This window comes from Gekko japonicus, unplaced genomic scaffold, assembly GCF_001447785.1.
Source record: "Gekko japonicus isolate JY-2015 unplaced genomic scaffold, Gekko_japonicus_V1.1 scaffold1329, whole genome shotgun sequence".
NCBI classification, from domain to species: Eukaryota; Metazoa; Chordata; class Lepidosauria; order Squamata; family Gekkonidae; genus Gekko; species Gekko japonicus.
The window spans coordinates 413,118-423,550 of NW_015173711.1; positions in this window are offsets into that span (position 1 = coordinate 413,118).

A 10,433-nucleotide genomic window follows, 5' to 3' on the forward strand; every position below is an offset into this window, starting at 1 on the left:
AGCCATCTCTCAGCTGAATGTTATGGTGTCACCTTCCGCCCAGGTGCCTGCACCTCGCTGCTTAACAAGAACCCATAAAGCACTCTCCTATCTGCAGGACTTTGTGTGTGGGTGACTTTTGGACCAAGGGGGAAGGGGTATCCATCCCAGATCATGTGCGTGGCCATTTCACCACGTGGTCATGAGAAGCAGCCGAGCTTTGCTCGCAGTGACAATGGGACAAGCTGATCCTAGCCGGCACCTATGGAACTCTCAGCCACTGTAAATAGCCAATCACTTCTGTGTGGGTGTGTTTTGGGTGCGGGGTTGTTGCACATATAAACCAGCCTGTGAGCTGGTTAGTTTGTCTTGTTCCGAACCTTAAATAAAGTCTTAGAGCGGAATCACTGCGTTAGTCTAAGGACTTTTCACGCAGGGAAATGATGATCGCCACTTTGGGGTCATGAAGCAATTTCTCTCCAGTCCAGTTTTGCTGGAGATCCTGGAGATATTTTGTCATCTTCTGGGCGTGGAAGTGCAGTCATTGGGGGCATGGAGAGGAAGGTATTTGTGTATTTCCTGCATTGTGCAGGGGTTGGACTAGATGACCCTTCCAACTCTGTGATTCTATGATTCTACTGCATTGCATTGTCTTCTAATTCTGTAATTTGCCTTGAGTCTCAACAAGAAAGGCAGACTTTAAATTAAATAAATAAATAAAAGGTACATGAAGCAATTTGCAAAGAATTAAAACAAATAAGAACAATCACCAAATATCACAGACAAGAACAATTTATATTAATTCACTATTTAATGTCTTGTGTCTTATTCCTCCCCCACCTGCAGCATGACAATATTGACCTAATTTCTAATGATTTCCTCAGAACTGAGGCATTGAACTAATGTATGCCACACAGCTTTTGAAACATAAAAAGTGCCGTATTAGTGCTCCACCCACTAGCTGTATCATAGGAAAGGGAAGTGGCTCATAGCCTTTCTTGGGTAAGGGGTGGCTGGGGAATTAACTTTATTTTCTGGATACTGTAATTATACAATCACATGTCTGCTTAATGGACACCTTTCGGAGGCGTATATCACACCATTTATATAACAGTTGACATAAGATTTTTTAAAAAATGGCAAAGCTAGTATTAAGGGTGTAATTGAAGCAAAGTACACATTTGTGAGAAGAAAACCCTTAAGACATAAGAAAGGGATTTCTTGAGGGATACTAAGGACATAGCAATTGGCAATTCATTATAGCCACATTAAGCAGTTGGAGAAGGCCCCAGTTGTTTCCCCCAAAGCAGCTGAAAAACTAGGTTGCTGCCATTATAATCTGCAGTTAAATTAGGTTTGCATTGATGCTTCATCTTGGCTGCTGCTGAAAGGGATTCGCCTGTAGTTACATACAACCTCTCATTAAGAAATGCAAGAATGTTGTCTGGTAGCGATAATTTAAATTTGCATAGGAACTTATATTTGCATATGACCATTCCTCCCACAGAACCTGACCCCCAAGGGAATATATAGACTCTACATAAGTTATTTTAAACATCCACAAGAGCTCTCTTTCTTAAGTCCCAATAAATACAGCTTATTATTTAAACATGCTCCCAGTTTGAGAAAATATGCTTATCTAGCAGCAAAAACACTGTGGGCACTTGAGGCCTAACCAAACGTGGTGGGAGTTATGTGTCTACAGCTCCCGGTGATCTTTAAAGCTTAATTTCCAGATGTGTGCAGACTTGATTTGGATCAGGACCACAGCACACGTGGTGGGTGTTGGCTCTTAAGCCTTCTCACCCATGCTGTTTTCCTGACTTGAAATGGTTCGAAGGAGCCACTATTTGCACCTTTGGGCTAAATTAACAGGTAATAGAAGGCTTAACAGGCAATAGGAGGCTTAAACCCCTCTCCATGCATGCTGTAGTCCTCACCCAAATCAACCCCCTGCTTTTGACCCTGAAGGATCTAACAGGTGATCCAGTGTCTTGTTCCTTCCATAAAACACAAAATTCAGGCTTATGGAACCTCAGTCTGCCTCAAGACCATGCAGGGAAGGGAGGGGATGTTTAACCTTTCAACTTCAGTTTTGTTTTGAAACTAGGCTTCCTGTTTTGTTGTTAGCATTTGAAAAGGCTAAATGCACATCTTTTAAAAAGGTCATGCCTTTTCTCCTTTAATGCTAATGACAAAGCAAAGTACCCAGTTTTAAATAGTGACAATGAGTGGAAATGGTTAGATGCCCTTTCCCTTCTCTGCACCACCACAAACTGAGGCTGCACAACCCTGCAGGTTTATTTACAAAACTAAAGTTATATGTCAATTACATAGCTTGGGAACTCTGTCTAGCCTGCCCCTCCTGTTCTCATTTCCTACCTCTTGTTCTTCCAGCTTTTAGCTCTTGCAAACTTTATGCCCCACCAAGAAGTGCTCCCAGTCCAGTTATTTATGGGCAATACTGTGTCTAAAAATACTACAGGATACTAGATCATGGAATACATGCAGCAGTTGTATCTGAGCACTAAACTAGACTTTACAGTGTCCATAGGTATGACTCATGGCTGCCACTGCAACCATTTCAGATGTTAACTGGCGCCATTTAAATATGCCACATTGTAGTGGGAATATCTCTCCCCCCCTTCTCCTGCTTGAAACAGCCTCTCATAGCACTTGAAAAGCACCAGCGGGGGAGGGAGAAAAAGGATCAACTGATATCAGTGTGCTGCAGATCTGATCAAAATTGGACTCTCGCAGCATTTTTAAATGGCCCAGATTCACCTCCCAAATGGGCAGTGACATTCATAGGTCTGACCTGTGGATGCTCTAACATCTAGTTTGGCCCCTAAAATCAGTTTTTTTTTTAAATGTTCCTAGTTGCAAAATGTTTCGGAAGCATTGTACTATACATTTTACTATGTTTTGGTTTTAGTCGAATTGCTTATTTACAGCAATTGGCAATTTATAAATGGGTTCTTGCCAGTTTATACCAAGGTCCCGCTCGCACCAAGGGTTACTAGTAAAGGATTCGAGGCTCATATAAACAATACTGATGTACTCATACATTCAATCAAGTTCCTTAGAATTACAGTATTAAAATAAGCACTTTTGCATTAGCAGGTAGGGGTGATGGTGGGCGATACTTATCTGTCTTGCAGCTTGGTTGTTCCAATGAAGAATGGAGGGGGTATTGGCTATGGCTTCAGCGATGGCGGAGGCTCTCTCCTGAACGGGGGAGGCATTCCGCGCTCCAGGGGTGCTGGAGGGGTGTCACCTCAAGTGGCACCCCCCGGTGAGCCTCAGTGTGGGGCTCCAAGCCGGGGGCGCTTGAGGGGCGACCTCTTCCACGGCTTGAAGCCGGGGAATTGAGGCGCTCCTCCCTGCCCCAGAGATGGGTGGTAACTGTGCCAACCTCTTATCTCACCTACCTGTTACTCCATCCCAAAAACAATCCTATTGGTTGCCTATGGGAAGGGGAGGTTACCTGAAGGGGTGGCCAATATTGTAACCTAAAACCTTACTCAGAGCATGGCATCTGGACAGGTGTGAAAACCTAGGCGTCATTGTAGTGCTGATGAAGCACTATTTATTTCTAAACTCTTTTCTTTCCTGTTGAAATTATGTTTATGTTTGTGAATTTCAATGGCTTCCCTGTGTAATCTGACAAGGTAATTGAAAGTGCTGTCCAACCTTTCAGTCTCTTGGAACAAAATACTGTGTCCTTGAGTTAGGCTATGTTCAGTCACTGCTGATTTTTCAGGTTGGCCAAGTCTGCAGTGTCTTTCGTGTTCTTTTATTCTTGTTTGAATGCTATGCTGTGTGGTCCCAATGTAAACTTGTCCACAACTGCATGGTATGCGGTATACTCCAGCAGAAGCGAGGGGGTCTCTTCTGTCTTTTGCCGATCGTAGCATCTGTTGTATTTTTCTGGTGGGTCTGAATACTGTTTGTAGGTTGTGTTTTTTCATAAGTTTTCCCATCTGATCAGTGATTCCTTTGATACATGGCAAAAACACTTTTCCTGTGGGAGACTGTTTTTCCTCAGTTGTTTGTTTTGTTTGTTTTGTTGTTGTTGTTTAGTTGCACAGTCGAGTCCAACTCTTCGCGACCCCATGGACCACATCACGACAGGCATTCAGGTTGTTGATCTTTTCCCCAGCAATCTTAATTCCCGCTTGTGATTCATCCAGGCCAGCATTTCGCATGATGTACTCTGCATATATATTAAATAAGCAAGGTGACAATATACATCCTTGTCGTACTCCTTTTCCTATGCTGAACCAATCAGTTGTTCCATATCCGGTTCTAACTGTTGCTTCTTGGCCCTTATACAGGTTTCTCAAGAGACATGTGAGGTGGTCTGGTACTCCCATCTCTTTAAGGACCTGCCATAGTTTGTTGTGATCCACACAGTCAAAGGCTTTAGCATAGTCAATGAAGCAGAAGTAGATATTTTTCTGGTACTCTCTTGCTTTTTCCATAATCCAGCGAATGTTGGCAATTTGATCTCTAGTTCCTCTACCTCTTCGAAACCCAGCTTGTACTTCTGGTAGTTCTCTATCCACGTACTGTTGAAGCCTAGCTTGTAGGATCTTGAGCATGACCTTGCTAGCGTGTGATATGAGTGCAATTGTGCGATAGTTTGAACATTCCTTGGCATTGCCCTTCTTTGGTATTGGAATGTATACTGACCTTTTCCAATCCTGTGGCCACTGTTGCATTTTCCAAATTTGCTGGCAAACTGAGTGCAGCACTTTAACAGCATCATCTTTTGAATAGCTCAGCTGGGATACCATCACCTCCACTAGCTTTGTTGTTAGTAATGCTTTCTAAGGCCCATTTAACTTCACATTGCAGGATGTGTGGCTCGAGGTCAGTGATTATACCATCGTGGTTGTCAAGGACATTGAGGTCTTTCTTGTATAGTTCTTCTGTGTGTTCTGTGTATTGTTTGTTTTACTTTTGGTTTAATCGCTCTTCTGATTTCATTCTTCGAGTAGCCATTTTCTTGAAGAGCATGGTTTAAATCAGTGATGGCGAACCTTTTAGAGACCGAGTGCCCATACTGCAACCCAAAACTCACTTATTTATCGCAGAGTGCCAACACGGCAATTTAACCTGAATACTGAGGTTTTAGTTTAGACAAAACAACTCATACATTAACATCTTTTGTCTTAAAAGAAAAACACAATTACAGAGCTTTCAATGATACAAACAACTTTTTATTGAAAGGTAAAAGTTTGCATTTGACATGCTTTTGAACATGGGGGTAGCAGGAGTGTTCTGGGACTGGAATGACAGCCCCTTGGGGTAACAGCAGTGTTCTGTGACTAGAATGACAGGCCTAGAGTGGAATGACAGCCTCTGGATGTAGTAGCAGTGGTCTGGGATGGGAATGACAGCCCCTGGGGATAGCATATGTGCTCTGGGCCTGCAATGAGAGACGAGACCAGGGAGTGGAATGACAGCCCCTGGGGATAGCATATGTGCTCTGGGCCTGCAATGAGAGACGAGACCAGGGAGTGGAATGACAGCCCCTGGATTTAGTAGGAGTGGACTGGGACTGGAATGACAGGCCCCAGGGAGAACACTCCTACTACCCCCTGGGGCTGTCATTCCACTGTCGGGCCTATCACTCCACTTTGTGGTCTCTCATTCTGGTCACAGAACACTCCTACTACATCCAGGGTCCGTGATTCCACTTTGGGGCCTGTCATTTCCATCCCTGAACAGTCCTGCTACCCCCCAGGCCCTGTCATTCCATTCTGTGGTCTCTCATTCTAGTCACAGAACAGTCCTTCTTCCCCCAGGTGCTGTCATTCCAATCTGTGGTCTCTCATTCAGGGTCCGTGATTCCACTTTGGGGCCTGTCATTTCCATCCCTGAACAGTCCTGCTACCCCCCAGGCCCTGTCATTCCATTCTGTGGTCTCTCATTCTAGTCACAGAACAGTCCTTCTTCCCCCAGGTGCTGTCATTCCAATCTGTGGTCTCTCATTCCAGTCCCAGAACACTTCTGCTATCCCCAGGGGCAGTCATTCCACTCTGGAAAAGACATCCTCCTGAGAATTATGAATAACCTGATCCCTTGAGAGAGAGGTGTGCTTAAAACGGAGTTACACGCATGACACATATAATAACATTAAAAAATATTAAATACATAACCAAGTTGCCTTTTTCAAGTGAATACAAACTAAGTTTTGCCTGTTGCTGTGAGCAAGACAATTCCTAGCGCTTTTTTTTTCTGGGGGAACATGCCTCTCCAGAGGGAAACCTACAGGTTTCACTACAGTACCTCTCCAATACATCAAGGAGTCAAACCCTCCAGGGCTTCCCTTCCACCCAGGGTTAAGAAGAAGAGAAGAGATTGGATTCACTAGGAGTCTCAGAGTGGCTTACAAACTCCTTCCCCTCCCCACAACAGACACCCTGTGAGGTAGGGGAGGCTGAGAGAGCTCTTTCCAGAACTGCCCTTTCAAGGACAGCTCTGACAGAACTATGGCTTGCCCATGGTTATCCAGCAGCTGCAAGAGGAGGAGTGGGGAATCAACCCGGTTCTCCCAGATTAGAGTCCACGCACTTAACCACTACACCAAATTGGCTCCTATGAGGGGGAGCCTTCTTGGTTCAGGTCCATCCAGCCCAAGATCTGTTACACATAGCAGCCCTACCCAGACTCAGGGGCCCTTCTGAGGTTCTTTAAGGCAAGGGACATTCAGAGGTGGTTAGCCATTGCCTGACTGCATCACAACCCTGAACATACTTGGTGGTCTCCCATCCAAATACTAACTAGGGCTGACCCTGCTAAGCTTCTGAGATCTACTGAGATCAAGCTACCCTGGGCCATCCAGGTCACATGTTTACTATCCCTGAGTTTTAGTGCTCTGGACAGGTCTTCGTTTTGCCTCCTTCTTGGGTTGATACACCCCTGGCTTTAGACCACTCTCTCTCTTGTTAACACACCTGCTCCTGCCCTCTTGGGTGCTTTCTGCAGTTCCCCTCCTATCCCCACCCCAGCATAACTGAGATGCACCTGGGGAACTCCTGCCTTTTTCTGAGTTCAGATGTGCTGCCTGCTAGAGAGGAGGGGAGCCCCTCAAGAAGCCAACATCTTGGCTCAGACACATTCATCAGGTGCACTTTCCTAGGCATGCTGCCCTTGAATACATGAAGCTGCCTTCTACTTAATCAGACGATTGTTCCATCAAACTCACTATTTTCCATTCAGACTGGCAGCAGCTCTCACACAGAGGTTCTCCCATCTCCTTTTAACAGTTAAAAGAGGGATAGAGGGAGAAAGACAGAGAGGGGGGAAAGAGAGCGAGAGCGAGACAGAGATAGAAACAGACAGGGGGGGAGAGAAAGACCGGGGGGGGGGATTTCTCACAAGCTGCTGCAGTGCGCTCGCTCTTCCCTTTGCCCGGATCATACGTGTCAATTTCACACTAAGTGCTGCACGGCTGCATTTTGCCCTGCAGCGTCACCCAATTTTTCCCGCCTCTACTCAATCCTCAAAAAACAGGATTGAGTAGAGGTGGGGAAAATCGGGAGAAGCTGTGGGGCAAAATGTAGCTGCGCAGCACTTAGTGTGAAACTGACATGTACGTTTGGGGGGAAGGGAAGAGCAAGTGTGCTGCAGCAGCTTTGGGAAATTGGCCAGAGAGAAAGGGGGGGGAGACAAACAGACAGACAGAGAAAGATGGGGGACAGACAGACAAAGGAGCACAGAGAAAGACAGAGAAGGGGAAGAGAGACAGAGAGGACGGTGAGAGGGGGAACAGAGAGAAAGAGAAATTCAGAGGAGGGAGAGAGAGGAACAGAGAAAGACAGAGAGAGGGGGATAGAGAGAAAGAGGAAGGAGGACCACCCCTGAAGAAATACTTCCCTCTGAAGAACACTTCCCGCCAGCCTGTGCCAGAGCTCCCAGGCAGCCTGCAGCCCAGGCACTCATGGCTACCCCCCCAAAAAAAAACAGCCCTCGCCAGCCCACGCTTGAGCGCCCAACAGGCCTGCAAGCACAAGGGCTCAGGGCCACTCCCCCCAAGAAACAGTCCCCGCCAGACCACGCCGGAGCACCCTCGCCTCCCATCCTCCCTACCCAAAGCAAACCTCCGCCCCCTGCACCCAAGCCGCCCATGGCCTGGGTGCCTTCACCCACCCCACCTAAAACAAGCCCCTGCCCCCCAAACCCCCAGAAACCTATGCTTTTGCTGGCAGCGGTACAGCAAGCAGAGGCAGCACATGCTGTCTCCCGCTCCTCCTGGCCCAACTGAGGGCTCCTGGGAGCTGGGGTGGGGCTTAGGCCCTGGATGCCCAGTGAATCAGCAAAAAAAAAGTTTTAAAAAAGTTTTAAAAACTCTTTCACTTTCAAAGCGGGGAGGAACTCTGCGCTGGGGCGATGCTGTGCGTGCCCACAGAGAGGGCTCCGAGTGCGGACTCTGGCACGCGTGCCATAGGTTCGCCACCACAGGTTTAGATGATTTAGTTCGTCATTGAGAAAGTGAGGTTCACATATCCGTCTTCCGCGGTCTACTAATGTTTTGATTATGCCTCTTTTTTGCCGAGGGTGGTGATTTTAGTTTTTATGCAAATACTGGTCCGTGTGAGTTGGTTTTCTGTAGACCTTGTGACTTAATTGAAGGTTAGTTTTGTGGATAACCATGATATCGAGGAATGGGAATTTACCCTTGACTTATTTTTCCATGGTGAATTGTATGTTAGGGTGGATGTTGTTGAGGCGGTCTAAAAACTCCATCAATTCTAAATTCTACCTCTCCATGGTTCCAAATGATAAAGGTATCATCTACATACCGGAACCAGACTGTTGGTTTGTGGGGTGCAGATTCTAAAGCTGTTTTTTCAAAATGCTCCATGTAAAAGTTTGCTATAACTGGGCTGAGAGGGCTTCCCATGACAACCCATCTATCTGTTCATAGAATTCATCATCCCATTGGAAGTAACTGGTTGTCAAACAATGGTGGAATAAGGCTGTTATGTCATCTGGAAAATGTTTATTAATGTGTGTCTTTTACCGGAACCTTGGTAAAAAGAGATACCCCATCAAAACTGATGATTATGTCCTGTGGGTTAAGTTTCAGAGAACTGATTTTGTTGATGAAATGTGTTGAATCTTTAATGTATGTTGTGGTTTTTCCTATGTGGTTCTGAAGAAGATTGGCCATGTATTTAGCCAATTCATATGTCGAAGAACCATTGGCACTCACGATGGGTCGGAGTGGGACTGAGTCCTTATGAATTTTCGGGAGTCCATACAGTCGTGGTGGCTGTGCTTCTGTCTTGCATAGTTCCTTGTGTGTGTCGGGATGAAGTGAGGAATTCCTGATCAGTGAGCTCGTTTGTCTGGTGATTTTGCATGTTTCATTTTGATATATTTTGGCTCTCCTTGATCTGTTTAACAATCTGAAAAACATTTGTGAAGGTCTACTGTATTTATCTATTGTAGAACTGCTCATATTTTGAGGGCTGCATTAATATGTCCACCCAACATGTTAAAAGCAGGAGAAATAATGTCTCAAAAATATATCATGTAAATTTATCATGGAAAACAAGGTACCTTGAACCATTTGGTGTTTTTTTTTAAGGGACCTTACTTAAGATTGCTGGGGAAAAGATCAACAACCTCAGATATGCAGATGATACCACTCTAATGGCTGAAAGTGAAGAGGATCTAAAGAGTCTCTTGCTCAGAGTAAAAGAGGAGAGCGCAAAAGTGGGCTTGAAGCTCAACATCAAAAAAACTAAGATCATGGCATCCGGCCCCATCACTCCTTGGCAAATAGAAGGGGAAGCTGTGGAAGTAGTGACAGACTTCACGTTCCTGGGATCCCAGATCACCACAGACTGTGACTGCAGCCATGAAATTAAAAGACGCCTGCTCCTTGGGAGGAAAGCGATGGCGAACCTAAACAGCATGATAAAAAGTAGAGACATCACCCTGCCAACAAAAGTCCGCATGGTCAAAGCAATGGTATTCCCAGTAGTCATGTATGGCTGCGAGAGTTGGACTATAAGGAAGGCCGAGCGCCGAAGAATAGATTCTTTTGAACTATGGTGCTGGAGAAGACTCTTGAGAGTCCCTTGGACTGCAAGAAGAACAAATCAGTCAATCCTCAAAGAAATCAACCCTGACTGTTCCCTGGAAGGCCAGATAATGAAACTGAAGCTCAAATACTTTGGCCACCAAATGAGAAGGGAGCACTCACTGGAAAAGACCCTGATGCTGGGAAAGATTGAAGGTCAAAGAAGACGGGGACGGCAAAGGATGAGATGGTTAGACAGTGTCATCGATGCAACGAACATGAAGTTGAGCAAACTTCAGAGGATGGCGGAAGACCGGAGGGCCTGGAGGGAGATGGTCCATGGGGTCGCAAAGAGTCGGACTCGACTGTGCGACTGAACAACAACAACTTAAATTGTGTTTGGTACTCATTA